At 33.5% G+C, this 20,082-nt stretch overlaps 1 protein-coding gene across 5 annotated transcripts in view; it reads left to right on the top strand.

The window, feature by feature from the left end:
* The window catches only part of CNKSR2 (connector enhancer of kinase suppressor of Ras 2), a 242,303-nt gene that overhangs the window by 208,808 nt on the left and 13,413 nt on the right, over positions 1-20,082 (top strand). The window lies entirely within an intron of this gene.

The raw sequence follows: 20,082 nt of genomic DNA, 5'->3' as shown, positions 1-20,082 counted from the left end.
TCTTCAGAGGTAACTTTTGTTAAAAGTTAAGGCTTTAAAAATTCTTGTATTAATTTGTTTTTTTCATGTATCTTTTTCCTGATACTCAATGCAAGTAGAGAGGTGAAGTATGATTTAGTTGGCTTTCAGTAAGAGAATTGCCTCAGAAATTTTCATATTGTAACCTTAGTTCATAGTATAAGCAGCAGTCTCGTGAGATCACTAACCTCAGAACCCAGCCCCAGTCCCAGCATATATCACCCTAGAAAACAGCAGCAGTTACCTGTTGACCATTTCAAAAATGGTAGAAGGAGAAATGTGAGAGGAAAGAAATGACAACGGCTATAAATGAACGCCTACACTCCCCACACACACACTCATACTCATGTGTCAGAAGCTCCTTGCCTACCTGCCTAATGCCTTTAGTTCTGGATCACTTTTGCCTGCCCTTCTTTATGGGAATCTTCCAATAATGTCAGCTTACCCCAAAGCTCTGTGATGAAAACAGCTAAGCCAGAGCCAAGTGGCTAAAAAACATAGCAAGTCTAGCCTTCAGAAGCCAGGATGTAGAACTCAGAGATGGGTGTCTGGTGGTCAGAGTTTTTTACCTGTGGCTTTGGCTTTAAACTGTCTACTAAACCATCTCCATTACTTCCTTTTTCCGTTGTTCTCACTAGTTCCATTCTTCTGGTCTCATAGACTTTCTTATGTTTAGCCATAGGCACCTGAGCCCTAATATTTGGTCTTAATAGCTCAATCTATTACACTCTGAAATTTTTCCTTTAATGCAAAAATACATTAATATGTCATCCAATAAGAAAAAAGTACCTATTACTATATATTTTAAATATATAAGTGAGAGTTGGTCATTAAAATTATTTTAATATTTAAACCTCATCCTTGAAAACTTCTAAAAGGTTCTTGTCTCAGGTATGTAATAAGAAAATTTCATATATGTTTGTTTCTATTACAAACATGGAGTATGCCAATAAAATCAACTTTCTAGGTTATTTCACAGAAATTGTAGAATAGTTGAAAATAAAAGTGATAGTTATTAAACTCATGGATTCATTTTCACACTTATAAATTCTTTAACATTCTTAGTCATTCCCTAATATTTCAATTTCTAAATTTATTTAGCCTACTAAGATGTAAACTGAGCCTCCATATTGTACTTTGAATTTGCTATATCAGTATATAGTCTAATTAGTTCTAAGCATGTATTCATTCATTCAACAGACACTTATTGTTTGTTTACTACATGCCAGGTAATATGTTAAGAGTATATCTGGCTCTTCCATAAATCTACTTTACAACAAGAATTTGTAAATTATCTTTGAAAAATAAGAAAGATCTTTCTGATAACATGATACAGAGCAAATAATTCAAAACATGCATCCTCTTTGCTTATACCAATAATTTCCCCTAGTAACCAATTGATAATATTATTAAAATGATTCTTTGAGAGGTAGCACAAGATACTCTGTGTTCATTTTAAGGTGTTTATCACTTGTGCAAAATTTATAAAACTGTTTAAAATCAGATGAGATTACTTTTAGAGCTATTTCTGATTTCACTCATTCCTTAAACAATATAGTTGGGGAAAATATGTTCTGGTTACTCGGATATACTGATTAACTCAAATCAGATGTCTAAACTCTCCATTGGACCCTTTTTTGGAGTTTCCACATTGGTTCCGTGGCCACTCTGCTGGACTTTAAGCTCCACGAGGACAAAACCTCCTTTGTTTGGTACCTCACCCTATGTATCTGGCAATTGGTTCATATCCTTTAATAACTTTTTATATAAATTGGTAATCTAGTGAGTGAAAAATAAGTAAAAATAAATAGATAAGTAAGTAAATAAATAAATAATAAATAAAAATCTCCATTGATTTCTCTGAAATTAGGAAGTATTTTCTCATTCATCAAAGAAGTATTAATCTATGGTCAATATAATATATAGGCCGTAATATTATACTGACATATAGTATCACACTGAAATAATACTATGCTGACCACAAATGAGTATTTCTTTGGTGACTGAGAAGATGCTTCCTAATTTTATAGTACAACTAATACAGTATTTGATTGTCAGAAAAACCTATTAATGTTAGCAGAGTACCAAATACGGAAAATTATACTGTTTTTAATGTCTACTTAGGGAAATTTGAACTTTAACATTTTAAACAGTTTTTTACTTCCTTCCACATGTGTAATACCATATCTTCCATGATTTTGAATCTGATATATTTATTGTGCTATTTCTCTCAGTAAATCATCTATAGAATTTATTGACTTAATACTTAAGATCCATTCATTTAAGACCTTGAAATTTTCTTATCCATGACTTTATTGGTTCCTTTAGCTTAATTTTTTCCTTAAATATTGTTGTTGTTGACCTAACTGAGAGTCTATTCTGTAACCTTGTGAAATAGATATTTTAAAGCAGTCATTCACTTTAGGATTCTTAGTGAGAGAAAAATAGCCCATAACTTCAATATCACTGAACTTAAACTTTACCTTTTTTCCCCTAGCATCTCTGCTGTTTTCTCCTTGTTCTTTAACAATGCCAACACACGGGGGTTTTCTTGCCTTTTCTAAAAAGAACAGGGAGGAGGGACAACTTGGAATCTGGGCTTCAGTACCACCCATTGCCAACCCTGGCAGCAAGCCCCGCCCCTCACTTTGCACTCTATTGTCTTCTTATACCCTATGTAGTTGCTGGGCAGCCATCTCTTGATTTAGCCTTGTGGTTCTAAGGCTCATGATGATCTTTTATTAACCTAATTAGAAGGATTGTGCCTCAACACTGGAGGTAAGAAAGATGTTTACCATTCCAAAAATAATTCTGTACCAATGTTGAACATCTTTGCTGAAAAATTAAGTGAACTTAATTTTGAAATCTTCTTTAAATGTATAACACCTTTTTTTTGTTTGTTTGTGTAACTGAGTGATATCTTTCTGGTAAATACTATAGAACCCATTTTAAATGATATACATTAAGGTAAAGAATTCATTTAATAATAGAGAAATTGTTTTTTATTGGAGGAGGAATATAACATGTGCCATGCTGTATGTAAATATGCATAATAATTAGCCATCTCACCACAGAACTTAGAGTTTTAAGTATTTGTCCTTTTATTCACTTGAAGAATTTTTGTTGAGACTCTGCTTGAATATTTTAGAAACTTATAGCTTACTGCCCCCAAAGACAGGGCATTCCATGTTGGACAGCTCTAGTTTAAAAGTTCTTCCTTATATTGATACAAAAGCTGATTTCTTATAAATTTCCTACTCATTATGGATCTTGACATTGCAAATTAGAAAAATACAGAGCAAGTATTTGAGAGACTGACATGCAGAAGAGGTATGAGATAGTCGTTGAAATTCCAGAGGACATAATAGGTACAGGGAGGCTGATTTTTAGATTGATTCGGGGGAAGCATTCCAGTGATTGCATTTACCCATGAGTGAAATAACTGTTCTTTGTCAGTTTAGAGGGCTTCCCGTTACTCAGTGTTTAAGAAGGAACTGAAAACCAGCTACCAGACAGGGCTCCCTGAGCTAGCAGGACTGTTGAACCTGATGGCTTCTTCTCACTCTAAGGTTTTATGTTTCTCTTCAGCATAAGGGCCTCACCTTTGTTCTGTTATGTGCTCTGCACAATGTACATGTTCAAAGCTATACAGTGGAATTGTGTTATCAAACATAGTTTACGTTCTCATCTCTGAGCTGAATGCATGTAATCAGCTTAACTTTGTAGCCTATGACATGACTAACAGACAACTTACTATCCTGGTTACCCACACCTGTACGCTTTGTTTCTTTTTCGTGTTCCCATGCCAAGTGAACTGGAACTGTTACAGTGATTGGATACCATATTTTTGTGGACATGATTACATTAGTTTTAACCTACTCACTGTTGACTCATATGATGCTTTTATGTTATCAAATATCTCACACTTATTTATTTCTTAACCTAAATGCAACTATTTATATTTATTTCTGTTTAAGTTTTAAGTTCTCAGCTTTTTATCCAGCAGTGTTCAGTCCTATTAAGAAAGTTTGAACTCAGAGCAGAAGCTGCCACCTCTGAATCTGTGATATTAATATTCCCTCCTATTGTTGAATAACTCACCAAGGTTCTAAGTATCCTTTCTATGTTTTTAACTGCTTCATTGAAGAACATTTTTAAAGAAAACATTTTAAAGAAAAAAGGAGCAGGGACAGAGCTGCGAAGCATTTAATCTGAAATTTCATACATTAAACTCATTCAGTCATTCATAATCTTTATGCAGTCCATATTATAGCATTTTATTCACAAGGACAGCATGCAAAATTTCATCATATGTATGGCACAGTGCCCTTGGCTTTCCTCTTGTCTCCCAACCTAGAGATACTGTCCATGGGGGAAAAAAACAGTTTAAAATGCTTCATTTTTATTGAATACATATTGGTCCTTTGATTAAAATTTAAAAATGAAACTCCTCCCAATAATAGTCTGTTCTAACACTTTACTGTGTATCTATATCAGATTTATCATTGTGTTCTCCGTACAACCCATGCTGGCTTTTGTTTGGATAAGAGAACTCTCTCCTTAAACGGAAGTCTCAGGGCATTCTGATAGTGGTCCTAAGATAATTTCCAAAAAGTTCATTCAGTCCTAAAATTATTCTGCTAGTTCAAAGAGACCACAAAGTGGATCTTATTAGTCCCTTATCTCAAGAAGCATGTCTTTTAATTTCCTAGTGTGAAGACTTCTTGCAGGAGAAATATCATTGAAGCCATATGCTTCTACTTTTTGTCATTATTTTTCCTTTAAAAAAAATTTTTAAAGCTCTTTCTTCAGCATTTTTACAAGCCTCAGCTGAACACTTGGTTTCCTGGCACTCTTCTTTCAAGCAATTGATATTATTTTCCACTTGTTCATTTCTAGTAGCCTCTTCTTCCATCTTTCATAGAAATCCTCCTTAAACTAAAGCTTTTTCTAAGGAATCTCCCTGTAACTATCTTCACTTCATTTGCATTTCCTTACCCTCTTTCATTGGGATAGTTTGTGTTTGTATGACTAGAATTTAATTTTCTAAAACTACTGATGAGTCCAAATTTATATTTGTCTTTCTAAAGTTTCAAAACCATATTTCTTACCATGTAAGGACCATATCCAACTATATGTTTTCTCTCCTCACCACTAGAAAAAAACAAAAACAAAAACTTCTTCTAGTCCCCTTCAGGTCTAGATGCCAGTTCCCTGTTGTTCAGTGTTAAGAGTCCAAATAGATTTTACTCATTTCTTTATATTTTTGAGACATGGAATTATCAGGTTTTTAATGTACTCAACGATTACTTACAAGTATTAATCTCATTTTTAATGAGTTAAATCCTATAGTTAGTATATTGGTGACAAGCAAAAAATATTGGAGCTCAGGTTATATGGTTTTATATCTTTTTATTTTCAGAAGATTTCATAGAAACTGACCCATCAGGTTTTTTTTTTTTTTAATTCAAATAATTGGAAAACTGGAGCTATAAAAATTAGGTTACTTCATTAGGACAGTTTGCAAGATTTTTAACCCTTTGTTCTTGTATCTCTCAGTCAATACCAGAATGTGCCAAGGTAGAGTATTAAAACCATACAGACATTGGCTGCTTGTAGAATCTAATAAGAGTAAGGAAATAAGAATACCAAAGATTTCTAATAACTTCTTTTTTTAGACTGGAGTCCTATACCTGATCAGCCATATTCCTTGGTCAGTTGCATTCAGTGGTTCCTAAGAACTAGTATTTCTATACTGTAACTCAGCTCACGTCCCCTATCAATTGTAGCTTCAAATTATAGAAACAAGTTGCATTAAGACCGCTTCATGTTAAGCCTGTTTATATAAAATAGTAATGTCTTGGTAGTTAAAAAACTGTACTACCAGTTTCTGCTCTAAACAATTTATGGGGTGACCTTTTCGTTCTTCTTTTATTAAATTATGTTGTTATAATGTATCCAGGGCTAGACATGTGCTGCATATGTATAACAGACAAAGATATTTCTTGAAGGTGATCTCTTTTATTATGATTTTTAGAGAATACATGGTAAGATTTCATAATATGTGGTTTAATGAAAAATGGTATTGAGCTACCTTGTCCATGTTCCTTGAGATTTTTCACACGTAGCCAGTGATATACCTCTCTCATCTGAATAATTAACATAGCTGATGCTAAAAATTAAAAAACAAACGAACCAGATTTAGCCCTTTGAAAATTACTTTGCTGTAGTTCACTAAGCACATGTGTATTAAACAAGGTTTATAGTATATACTTCATTGTCATGGAGCCAAGATTAAATAGATGCTAAATGAAACTATTTGGGGGATTTATAGCTTGCAAAATACTGTATACTGTTGGAAGAAGAAGGACACAGGTGTCCAAAAATTGGTTTCTGGTCAATTACAATATGGAGAATAAAAAAGAGAGTGGAATAATTATTCTATAATTCCAGCTAAAATTTAGCAATTCCATCTATTACTTTGAGCAGTGAGTTGATAAATGACTTTTGGGCTTTTAGAGTTTAATATGTATACCCAACAACTATAATGAGACAGTCAAATTAATGAGTGACTCACTGTTCAAGCATCAGTAATATTTCTGCTGGCAACTTCAAGTCAGTCTTCAGTTTCTGAAATATATAAGGAAGTCCTATGCATTACTGATATTCAGAACTATCTTTTTAGTTTATTGAGATACATAATTGACATCAAACGAGGGGCTTTAAGCCAGTTAAACTATTTTCACAGAATGCAGAACTATTCTGTTTCACACTGTGTCTTAAGTTTTTAAAAAAAGAAAAAGAAGGGGAAAAGACATAATGCAGTTTGTTTTACTTGACAATCAAAAGCCTGCTAAGCAGAGCTTGGTTATCATCCCAAAGGTGAATCATAAAAGCAGTCATAAACTGGGTGTTTTTAACAGGTCATATATCTGACTAATGACTAAACACTCAAGAACATTTTATTGTATTTGAATTTGAGTTTAGTGGCATTAAAGTGATGAGAATTGTGCCTATGAAGTTATAATTCTTATGGTTAAAGAATAGGAGCAATCTAGAATCCTTTTCTGATGTGAAAAGGAATAGACTGCCCTTAAGTTTTCCATCATGGCTTATTCCATTCATTTCCAAGTTAAGTAGAATTATGATGTATTAATTTATCTCCCCAACCAAACTTTTATTCTATTCATTGATCAATTACTAAAACCAGAACTTGTGTTAGATTTCAGATATCTGACATGCTTGTATATTACCTCCAATAGATCATAACTGAAGTGGTTATTGCCCAATAAAATGAAAGTATGAGTGATATAAGCCATTAGATTTGAGAAAGGTAGAATACTGATTCCTATGTTATCATTGTTTCTGATGAGATGACTGAATCTTTAGAAAAGCCATTTAATTGATCCAGTGATACTATAAGAAATCAGATCTTTTTAAGGGTTGGAGAATGCTTTTTATTCATTTAGAATTCACTTAATTCTAAATGAATTTAAACAATCTCAACTAGGTTTTCTAAAAAGATTGTTAAAATAAAAGCATGATATATTCTAAAAGTTAAAAAAGAAATTAACAAATGAGTGAGTCATTGAAATATTTGGGTAAATTTTGGCTATTTATCTGTTTATTTTTCAGTATTTCACCAGAAATATAGAGATGAATAGATAACATGGCATTTTTAGGTGTTAAAATAGTAATGAGTAGTTATGTTATAATGGCATCTATTTTGCCTGATCCATGTGGTATTGAAACCTAGTGATACAAAGTCTTCTTAAAGGACTAAGTTTTGAACAAAGCAGTAAACTGATACTTTGATAATTTGGTTGCAGCCCCTTCCAACATCTCTCGAAGGTAGCAAGATGATGAGATTTTTATGCAGTAGTTCCTACTAATCAGCCTCTATCAACAGAGGACCTTTTGAGAATGTAATTATAAGCTATATTTATAATTGAAAGCTCATCCTAAGTCTTAGTAAGATTTTAACTCACCTCATCTACTCTGAATATGAATGACATGTGAATAACTTGACAATCTAGGTCATTCAAAGAAAACACCCTTTAGCAGTGGTTAGGCTATCACTTCATATAAGGTCTAGATCATTCTTCTCTGACATAGCAATGCCATAAATAGCATTCTTTGACCTCAGTGGCCTATTTTCCTAAGGTTTCCCCCTCTTCCACATAGTTCACATCAAAGACTTGAGGTAGATCTTACAAAAATGGAAGCTCTAGTGAGCTAAATCATTTTACCTGGTTGTTTAATAGAACACTTTATTCAATATTCAGCTTGCATGTCATATACTTATACATTAAATTAAAACTATTTTAGTGATTTAATTCAATGTAAGAATATTTATGAAACAACCACAATTTCCTGAGTACCTACTCTGCTAAGTGCAAGAGAAAAAAATTTTAAATCAAAGAATCAGTAAGTTTGCCATCTAATAGGAGAGAAGGACATCCACATGTAACAATACAGTATATTGAACTTTTTAAAAGATGGCACATGTTAACTTCCACAGCAGCACTTACGATGTCTTGATGGGATCAGCAAAGACAGAAATGAAGAAAAACAAAGAATGATTTAGAGAAATATGGCATATAGTATAGATGAGTAGAGATGAGACACAAATTATGCAAGAACTAAATTATAACGGTCCTGGTATTCGATGCCCAGAAATTTGGATTGTATCCCAAAAGGCATGGTGGAGAATCTTTGGAGATCTCCGTAGGAAGGTGATGTAATCAAACATAAGTTTCAGAAAGGTCACTCTCATGGCAGTATAGAAGATGTACTGGTGTAAGAGAATGCACGTGATAGGGAGACCAGGTAGAAAAACTACTTCAAGAGTCCAGATGAGAGCTATTATATCCCTCTACAAGTGTGGAGGCAAATAGTTTTCTGCTCAAAGGAAGATCCACAGGTAGAGAATAGGGTTTGAAGAATCTAATGGAATGGAAGCTTGGAACACTTGAACATTCCCCAGTTGGGAATTGTAAATAGATCTAAGTAAGCACTATTAAGAGATCTGCCAAGTAGTCCTGAATTACTAAAAGGCAGAAAACACAAATTTAGAATGGTGCCAGTCAGCATGGATATACAATTTTCTCTAGCAACGCTCAGTGGCCAGGTAGGAAAGCAGGCAAGCAGGAGTAGAATATTGGAAAGTTTATGAGTAGTACATATCCAAGAGGGTGCGGGAATTGAGGGGTCTGGTAAGAACAGTCCAGGTTGGATAAGGAAGTGAATTCAGGAGGGGCTGTGTTCTTAATTAGATCAAAGATTAGACTAGTGGGAGAGACAGGAGAGGAAGCTGTTATCAGGAAGAGCTGTAATATGTCAGAAGTGACATTGTTCACCATGATGACAAGCTAAAATATGTGGTGTTTTTTGGTTTGACAGCAAGAATCCAACACAGTGGGCACTTATTTCAAAATAACTCTTTAATATCCCTCTTTTGTTTAAACCTTGAAGAAAAAAAATTTTTGGAACACTTTGCCACATTAGTGTATAAAGTAAGCTGTCTGATGGCAAAAGGGAAACACTCTTTGATATGGGAAATAAATACCATTTATATTAATATTATTATTACACATTTCATTTGTTTAGTGAAATATATTCAATGAACATAACTTGAATTATAAGGAAGTGAAAATTGAAGATGTTTTAACTTGCTTACATCCCTTCTAAATAAATCTCAACTCATTTCAGTCAGGTTTACAACATCATTAACTGGTCAGTCTTTGACCAAAATTGTGAGTATGATATCAGGAACATTCTGAATGGAATGACTGAACTACATGCATTTGTCCTTTTACTTTCACTGTTATCTCAGGAAAACTCTTTTCATCTTTCCTATGGACTATACCTGTCTGTTGAATGAAAGACATTTTAGTGATTTATCTTTTCTATAAAGGTATGCTACATAGTCTGGCCTTGAAATGCAATCTGCAAAGCCAGGCATGCCCATAAATCTGAATCTTTCGTTCTTTTCTAATGTATAGAGAAAAGGTATTTTTCCTCATGGAAAAAATACTAAAATAGAGTTGCCTCCCTAAGGTAAAGCCAACACATCTATAATATGGTACATTTTCTAAAAAATTTTATAGGTTTATTGAACACATTAATCTATCACAAATAATAGCTAACATTTTTTAATGAGTGCTAGCTATTCTAAGGCACTATTCTAGTGTCCTTGCATAATATAACCCACTTAATCTTCACAACATCTAAGAAGTAAATACTTGTATTACCCTTACCTTCTAGATGAGGAAACTGGGTTTAAATAACATGATCCAGGACTCCCAGCTAGTCAATAGCAGATCTGAGATTCAGACTAAGACATCCTGAAAAGAGAGTGAATGCTCTCAAACACATATTGCTCCTCATATCTATCATTTTAATTTAGATTAAAATTTAGCAAAATGTTTCCTTTTTCTGTGTATACATATATCACATCTGTATAAAAGAAACTAAAATGTTTAGGTTTTATTACAGTAAGTCAAAATCACCAATAACATGCTCCATCAAGTAAAGCAAAACCCCACACACCACTTTACCTTTTATTACAAAAAATTGTAATTAGTGTACTTTCCAATTTTAACTAATCAGTGTCCAAAATCATGTACCTCAATATGTATAAACAGTGAAACAATTCCACCACTTGAGTCAAAACTCTATCTTGGTATTTTAAACTTTGACATGATTCTTTTTGTAGCTAATTTGTGTCAGGTTAATACTGAGATGTTTAAAAAAGAACTGCTTCTGAAGAATTAAGTCTTGAGACCAATTTGAAAAGTTACTTCACATGGTGGCCAAAGTTAACTTCAGTTTTTCCTTCCAAGTTCCAGTTTATCCATCTTTGGAAAAATCTGAATCCTTCTGCCTTTTTTTTTTATATCAAGTAAAGGATCTTTTTATTTACATTTTTTTAAATCTTTTGATGAAGGTAGAGGGTAGAGAAGCGACAGATTTAAAAGTAAAATTTGAAGGTGTCACTGATCTTTCCAGTTCCTACTCACAGGTACCAAATTGATGTATTGTGGATTACTATGTTTTCTCTCATGATGAAACATTACTTTCTGTCACCTGTTACAAATCTGAAATTTAATTCATGTGCCCTGAAAGGAACTATTAAAGAACACACCATTCACACTTTCATCTGCTTCCAACTTCTAATTTCTCTTGCACTATGCAATATGTACTATGAAATGAAAACTCATCACAAAGTGAAATCTAGTGAAATTCTAATATTTTCCACATCTTCTTTCGAGACATTGCATGTAAAAAAGCACTTTATAAGGTGGAAAGCAAAATACAAATGTTAGTATAATAATTGATTTGTTTTCAGAATGTTTACACTAAACTGAAGAAGAGTAAAAGTTGTTCAGGGCTATTTCTTAGAATTTCTTAAAAATACTAATTAGATTATATGAATTTGCAAAAACAATAATGCCACTATTAAACCCCTAGATCCTATTTAAGAGAGCCAAATTCAGAACTAGTAAATAAATTATTGCTTTTAACGCATATATTCTGGCTCTTAATTTGATGTTTTAGTAGTAATAGATGTAGGTATCTGTAACCCACCTTTCTTAGCAAATTGCCATGGCAACTCCTGAGGTAAAGTACCAGTTCACTGGAGCTTCAGGGTTTGTCGATGCTAAATACAGAAGCTGTATTTGATTTCAGCTTGACTGTTTCTATGGGGAGCAGTGTACCACAATTCTTTCCACTTCCCAGGCTGACTTTTTCATCACCATGGAGACCAGATCTGCCCACACAACTAAGATCTGAAACCATTCCTAGTATGGCTAAAACTAAGGCCTTGGGAACCAAGGCCTTCTATAATTAAAGTGTATTGTTTTGTTAAAGAAGAGTTCCTGCTTCTGCTTTTGAAGTATTTATTGATTTTCCACAAAGAGAAAGCAGGCTTTCTAGTGGTGTGCTGAAGATTTATAATAAGGAGAAAGAAAATGTCATCATGACATTTTCCTTGGTCAGGTTCTGGTTTTGTATTTATGGTATATACTCTGCATTGTCAATTACTATAGAGTAATGTTCCCTTTCAAATTATGTGACAGTTTTCCTAAATAGTAGTAAACACATTTAATGTACACTTCATGGTGGTCTTAAAATGCTGATTTTAATTTTGGTTTTGGATTGTCTAACTTTGTTTCTATATCCAGTGCTAGTGTCTTGTAGATTAGTTCTGTACTAGTTCACCGTAAAATCAGTATGAGAAAAGTTACTCTGGAACCTTGATCATAGCTATACATGAATTTAACAAGAAAGGGTTGATGTAATTTATCACTGTAAATCCAGTTGTAGTACATCCAGGTAGAGCAGATCAATTGTCTATGAAAGATCATATACACCAGTACAACTGTATTCTAATGTGTTATCTTTTGTAACATTTTTATTTTATTATGGTAGTAATGTATTCTTTTATATATATAAACCAGTATCACAAAAAGGGCCAAAGTTCTGCACAGTTGTCTGATGATCACATTTGTTAGGAAGATACTAATTACACCACAGCTACTATCATTGTTTCCTCCCCTCCTCCCCACGTGGCACCAGTCACAAGAGATGGTAAGGAAGTCTTAGGTGGAACTTGAGAATCCCAGATTCACCCCTTGATTTGCATATTCTTACAAATTCACATATCTAGTTTGATTGTTGTATTTTTTCACCCTAGAGAAGGCAGCATGGTCCTTGTTTAATATAAATAGACTAAATAGGATTTCCAAAAAAGCCTTACTTTGATGAAATATGGAATTGTCCTTAATTTTTAAAAGATGTTATGAATAAGCTAGCACCATAAAGCTGCTGAAAATTAATTAAATTATAAATAGAAAACAAATTTGTTAATATAATTGGATTTTTTGTTTTGTTCACTAGCAGGAAGTTAGCAATTCATTGCTATATTGAATACAAATTAAGTTGTACAATATGGAGAACCTTCTGACATTCCAAACAGTTGAAATTGCAGAACAAGCTCTCACCCTAATGAAGTCCCTGTATGACTCTAGTTTTCTGTAATCACACTGGTGAGTGTGAAATTCAACATGTGATGCTAAATGTTAAACACAGATATAGCTGGAAACCTTTTGCCACCGCTATAAAGTCATTTGTATTTTTCCCTAAGAACACTGAGAGTCAGCATATCTCTAACTCTTTAGTAAAACTTTCTTTAAAAGGGCAGTGCTATACAATTTTGTCAGGAGGGGAAAAAGTGAAACTCATATATAATAGGATGTTTTATTTAAAAAAAAAAAGTATGTCTTAGATTCCATAGTTTTCCATTCCAAATGTAAAATGAGTTTGTTGGTCCAAAATGTAATAACCAATGATTTTGAGACCAAGACTGGGTATGAATATTATTTTAACATCTGAGCTTTTTGCTAAGATGGATGTTTGTGCTGATTTGTTTACATCCGTGCTATATTTCTAATAAGCATGATTTTATGGTGGTTTTTACCAAAGTAATTTTTTCTTCTTATCATGTACATAATAAATTTTAAATACCTAAAAATGTAATAATTTAAATATCATAATATGTAGATGGCTAATGATGGGGATTTATGAGAATAGTCTATGATATAATTATAGATTAATAAAGAGAATATGAAAATGTTCTTGATTAAGGTGAGAAATTAGATTTATAACAGATGTGAGGTAGAGAAAAATATGAATTCTGATAAGTAACTGTTAAGATAAAATTTTAGGTTATTACATCTTTTGAATTTTCTTTTCACCTTTCTTGGCACTTGCTTTGCTGGGGAAGGTATTTTTGGTTGTCTTTATTGCTGAGAAATTCAGCTGGCAGTGCCCCCAAAATAGCTGCTCTTTGCCAGAGTTGTTAATGAGCAAATGATCCCAAATGTCAGGCTGGTATGCCAAGAAGGTTAGTAATAAGGCATCAGCATTTAGAAGTTATAAAGAGGGGAAATCAATATTGTAATTTTTTGTAATATTATAAGCTCAGCCAGAAAAAGTAAGCAGAAGTCCATTTCAAGCTTCTATAATCATGAACAGTGTTATAGTGTGACAGGAAGTAATGTCTTTAAATTTTTAGCATAAGAATCACTCCTTTTATTATTCTACTCCCAATCCATACACATGTGTGCACATACCCATTGTTGTACTCTTGTTGAAAAGAATTTAGTATTTCAGTCACTTTTGCAGATCAATACCTCTTTTTTCCCTTCATTTAGTTTGGAGGGATATCATGATACTGGAGCTGACACTGAATGATATTTTTTTTAAAAAGTAACCTCACCAAAATCAAGATGGCAGTACTTTGAGGATAATATATGAATTTAATATGAGAATAAGAAGACAGTAGAACTCCATAGAGCAAAAGTTCACAAAGTTCACATTATTGTTAATTTGAAAAATATATGTACGTATTTATTTTAGATCAAATTTTCAAGAATTAAAAGTTTTTCCATTGATTGTCTACTTATTAAGGAAGCTAGACATTAAAAGCACAGTTTGCATTGCATCAGAATTTACAGATCATAGATCATGTTTGCTGATCAGCAACTTGGAGGAGGACATCATAGAGCAAAGGTCCTTTGTTTACTCTGAGTAGGTTCTGATGGATTCAACATACTAAATGTATCTTTACAACTCCCAATTCCCCAGGTACAAATACCCTTACCTGTTAGTCCATAAGAATGTCCAGTTTGGGGAATTCAAGTCAAGTGCAATAGGCAAATGAAATAGTTTGGATCATAGAGGTATATAGTCAGTGTTCTGAAGGTATTTTTATCTACCTAGTCGCATAATTGGTTCAAGGTTCAGATAACATTGGAATTGCTTTTTAGAGTGATTATCAGGTAGGAAAGAGAATGTCCTAGTAGGGTTGGAAGGACCAAAGAAGAATCCATTGAAAGAAATAGGCAGGAAAATGACTGAAATGTAGTTGGTCCCAATTTACCTTTTCATTTTGGCAGACTAGACGTAGTCACAAATGAAGTGTTGTGTTACATGGGTTTTATCTGTTCGCCCCATTGGCAGTTCTCATCACTGAGTTACTTCACACTGATTATTGTCTAGACTGAATATAATCTATTTAATTGCATCCTTTTACTATAACCATGTAAGGTGGTGGTAGAGGTTAAAAATTCTCATAAGTTAAAAATATGCATTGTTCATCTCTAAATTACTAAAGGGTAAAAAAAAAAAGTCTATTTCTTGTAATGGGTTCATGTCTCAGACTTCAGCTATGTTGCCTCTGTAGCTATTTAATTTGGAAATGAGAATTTTAAAGAGTTTATTTTAAAATAAGTAATTATTAATCATAAAATAGGTTGCAACAGCAGCTCATTCTGCCAGTAAGCTGCCATCTATCCACATTGCTTAAAGTTATCTCAAAATAACCTTACTATGAAATATATGTATTTCATATTTAAATATGAATATGTCATATTAAATATTTCATGTTTAAATGTTTTGAATATAAATATTCTTAAATATTTTAAAATATGGATGATTTAGGATAGACTGCTTTAAGAGTTGATTTAAATGTTTTATAGAGGAAGAACAAAACTTTTCCTCTATCCTGTTAGGTTCTTTACTTGGAGCCTGTGAATTAAACTGGCAAGTGACAGAAGAACAGGAGAAAAGGCATATTTTATTGCATTAATTGAATTTTTATGTGCACAGAGGCCTTCATGGGAAAGAAGTAAAAACCCAAAGAAGCAGTGAGACCTGGGGTTTATATACCATCTTAACAAAGGGTGATAAATTATGGAGAAGTGACAAGATAAAGGGAAAAGAGTGGTAAACTTTGAGAAAGTTTATATATAGAGGAAACTAACGGAAAATAAGGGCTATTTTAGTGAGATTTGTTTGTGCAGACCCATCTTGATGCCAGCTTTCTGTCTTCAGTGATAAGAGTTGTTCTTCCAGTATGGAAGAGGGGAGGAGAAACACCTTCATGGTGGGAAATTTATGTCCTGCTTTTAGACAGATACAGGGATGGCCAAAGATCTTTCTATGTCTGCTGCTTCTTAATTACCTTCAGCTCAAAATAATCCTTAGGCCAAAGTGGCATATTGTAATCCCCTTCAGTTTTAAAGTCTATTGTAAGCATCAGAACTCAGCTGTTTTATATCATATATATACACATACATTATTTTAATGACCTTCTTTAAATTTGCTCCAAATTTAAAATATTTTTATTTTCTATGTATTCCAAATTAAAATTAGTATATCTATATAATATATAATTAATGTAATTGCATATAGTATAATTGCATATAATATACATTATTAGGGTAATTGTATAATAACATTATAGTCTTACAATTTGATTTGTTATTATGTATGTGTGTATATATATATATATGTTTGTACTTAATAAAGTAGAGCTTTTTTATTGATAGTCCTTTACTATAAAATTATAAGACAGAAATGGGAAAGGTGTTGTACAACTATACCATGAACTCTTTGAGGTCAGACTCTTATCTTTGTATATTTATCCCTAACATTTGATATAGTATATATTCCCATAGGCACCCATTAAGTCCTTATTGAACAGTACTTGTCTGTAAAAATGAATTCCTCCTATTTTCTATTTTAAAATCTGAAAGGGGACATTGAGATGACAGTATAATAATGCAGGATTCCTTAGTTCACTTTTCTGATGTATCTGTAGACACTTCCTTGAAAATAAAGTGTTGGTAAATTGAATTAACATATTAAGTACTTCTGTGACTATTAAATATAAAAGACCTTTTCAATTGTTGCTAATATGTAGGCTTCATTTCAAGTGTACTTTAGGTGTGCCTTTATTTCAGATAGTGGTTTTAATACAGACAGAAAAAGCCAGAGTGTGTGGTATACTCTTATATAACTAAGTCCTAACTACACTCTAAGGTCATAGTATAGCGGTAGGTACTTTGAAATGAGATACTACTTTCATAAGAAGATACTCTGTCCCCAGTGAATCATGCACAGAGGATGGATTGTGATTTGGCAATTTAGAGGAACATTCTAATCTGGAAACATTCTAATCTAATCTGTTTTGCCTGTGGCTAGATTCATCAGATATTTTTATTTTACCTGAAATTGCTAATTAAAGATCACTAGAAATGTTATAAGGCATAAGCACAAACTGTATTACCTTCTACAATTTATCACTTTTTTGAAAAAGAAAACTTTATCATGAAAACTGTACTCCTCACTTAAAATAAGACTTCAGTTCCTTTCCCCCTATGGTATTAAAAATAAGCAAACACATTTTTGAAAATCTGATATTCTGTCTATTTGAACTCCACCTTTACAAGAAAATAGGCCCTCAAAATTTGGACAGCTACTACTCAAGCCACAGTTAAGTCTCTCTCTTGACCCGAACATTCTGAACCAAGTTTTCAGGCCACTCTTTCCAATACTTTCAGTAAAAGAAGTAATTGTCACTGACTGTCAGTTCATGGTGTTAGATATTCCTGTTTTACAAAAAGAAAAACTTAAGTCTGAACATGTACATTTAGAAGAAGGGGGAGATCCAGATAATTGTGTTAAATAATTTTTTTTAAGCACACAAAACAGTTCTACTCTCCCTGGATCTCCACAAGTGTTACTATTGGTAGGTGAGGGTGTCTGCTTTGTCATCTGCAAGCAGTTTACGACTGGAGACTGGTAAGCAGTGACTTTGCCCTCAATCCCACTGATAATTCAAGAGAGTGGAAACAGTTTTCTCTTAAAACTCTGAAGCCTGAATCTTTGAAAGTGATGTTCTGGCTTAAGCACTTCTTATTTCCATTTGCACATATTTTCTTCTATTTCATTCATTAAGGGAAAAAAATTTTTTCACCTATTTTGTATTCAAACTTAATCATTCTCTTGCAAATGTTTGTGCCTCCATCCTTACCTTATAATCTAATCGTCAGGATTTGATTGAAGGATCATCAGCTACTCCTACCAGGTATACTATTAGAAGCCTGATTACATTTCTAAAACTTATATTCCTAGAATTTCTGTTTCTGCTTAGTATTTGAACGGTCCTTAATGGGGAGATTTTTAAATTCATAAAACAAAAAAGGAAAGGAACATCCTCCTCAGCATATCCTACATAGATTCAGTCTGTGAAGAGCTTGCATGGGAAGTGGATCCGCACTGCAATAAGTCATCCTATACATGACTCGACATAGCATTGCATCTGGGTGTATCATGCAGATCACATCATTCAGGAAAACAGAATCTGTTTCTTTATATCCAGCTGGGCTTGTAGCCTCACAGTTGGAGGTTTCAGTTATGAATGGAAGCTCAATAAATATTTAAGTAATATGCATAACAGAAGCATTACTGATTTTCTTGGGGTAGCATAGATATGTTGCTATTGTTTCAAAATGTACTTGATTGAAAGCTTGGTAAATAGTGAAGTTTATTTTAATAGCAGGAAGTAGGGAATCGTTTTTATAGTTAGGATATTGGCCAAAAGAAAACAAAACAATCAAGAGCCATACAATTTTGAAGTTTTGGTTGTTTTGTTGTTGTTGTTTGTCGGTTTGTTTAAGGAATATGCAGTTTCCACTTATCCTTTTAAAAACAGGCATAAAATTAATGTCACTATAATAAGTAATTTTAACTGGTTTGAATATTTTGACTATTTGAATAGGGATAAATGAAATTATCAGTTACAAAAGAGAAGAGTAGAAATAGGGAGAGAGAGAGGAAGCCCAATGAAAATACAAAGGGAGAGAAAAAGAGAGTGTTGAGAACCAGAAAGGGACTTGCCATTCCATCATTTATGACCCTCCTGGCCTGCCACTGCTGTTCATACTTGAAATTCAGAATGCGCATACCAAGATGTACAGTTGATTCAATAGGTTTGAGTCTGGAAGTGTCTATATAATTGTTCTGTTTGCCTTGAAAATAAAGAGGAACTATTTAACACTACCTAAAAGTATAGCCTTAAAGAATTTATTCAAGCAGTTTACCAAGGCCTCTTTAATTTTGCTGTATTCTCAGTAGAGCAGGATATTTCCATCAGATTCCCCGGCAAAAACCTTGAAATTGTTTGAGTTACATAATACAAGTTATACTGGTGACGGAACTAAAAATAAAACCCTATGTGACATGCCCAACTCTAAGACTTCTGACTACAAGCTACTTATATGTGTAGTACAAAAATTGGCATGACTCCAACCAGCCCTCCCCACGGTGCAGTCCACCACAATGTGACTGGCTCAAAGCAGGAGGTCTCAAACTGCAGTGGCACAAGAATCACCTGGGTTCCGTACCCAGAAATTCTGATTTGGGTAGATTAGGGGCAGGGCCCAGAAATCTGTGATTAACAAACCTCCACCCCTGAGATTTGGTAGTCAGTGGTCTGTCTGACCACTGTGAGTTGAAGAGACACCTTGTCCAAGAGTGTTGTCTTCTCTTATGCTAATACATACAGACTAGAACTAGCTGTAGCCATTTTGAAACAGCAGTCTGCTCCCCGCGCCCCCAACCATCCTGCCCTCTGGCAAGGCCTCAGTTTAGGAGGTGTTTCCAGTCTCTTGAAGTAGAATTTAGCAGTCCTATATAAACAATGTCTTAAATGTAACTAAATGTGACTTGATTACCAGGGCTCTGGTTCAGGTTCAGTATGGGTTAAGCACACTAGAAATTAAACTGTTCATGTAACCTTGTTTCTGAGGGGAAACTGTTCGAATTACATAGATAAACTAGGAACCCTTTAAATTTAGGAATGACCTTGTGCCCAACGTTAGATTGCTTTTGATTTTGCTGTTTGAAATTCCATGACCTTATGGAACAAAGTAGTAGAATCCAGAACTAGCATTCCAGTGTTATAATTTTCTAAAAAATGAGATATTGTCTTTTGTTTCATGTAACCTACCTATGAAGATTACTGAGTTCCCAGCCCTTTTCCTGCAAAAGAAGAGTATATGATCTGATAAACAAAAATTAGCTCTGCTTATTTCTGGACCATGCCACATCCCCTTTTCTAGATACTATGCTATGGGCAGCACAAACCTTTCCCATTTTCTAAGGGAGCTTGTAATGAACAACACGATTTCTTTGTTCCCTCTCCCACTTTGT

The sequence above is a fragment of the Camelus dromedarius genome, chromosome X, assembly GCF_036321535.1.
Source record: "Camelus dromedarius isolate mCamDro1 chromosome X, mCamDro1.pat, whole genome shotgun sequence".
Taxonomy (NCBI): Eukaryota; Metazoa; Chordata; class Mammalia; order Artiodactyla; family Camelidae; genus Camelus; species Camelus dromedarius.
Note: the sequence above shows the minus strand (reverse complement) of the source record. Positions and strands in the feature narration are given on the sequence as shown.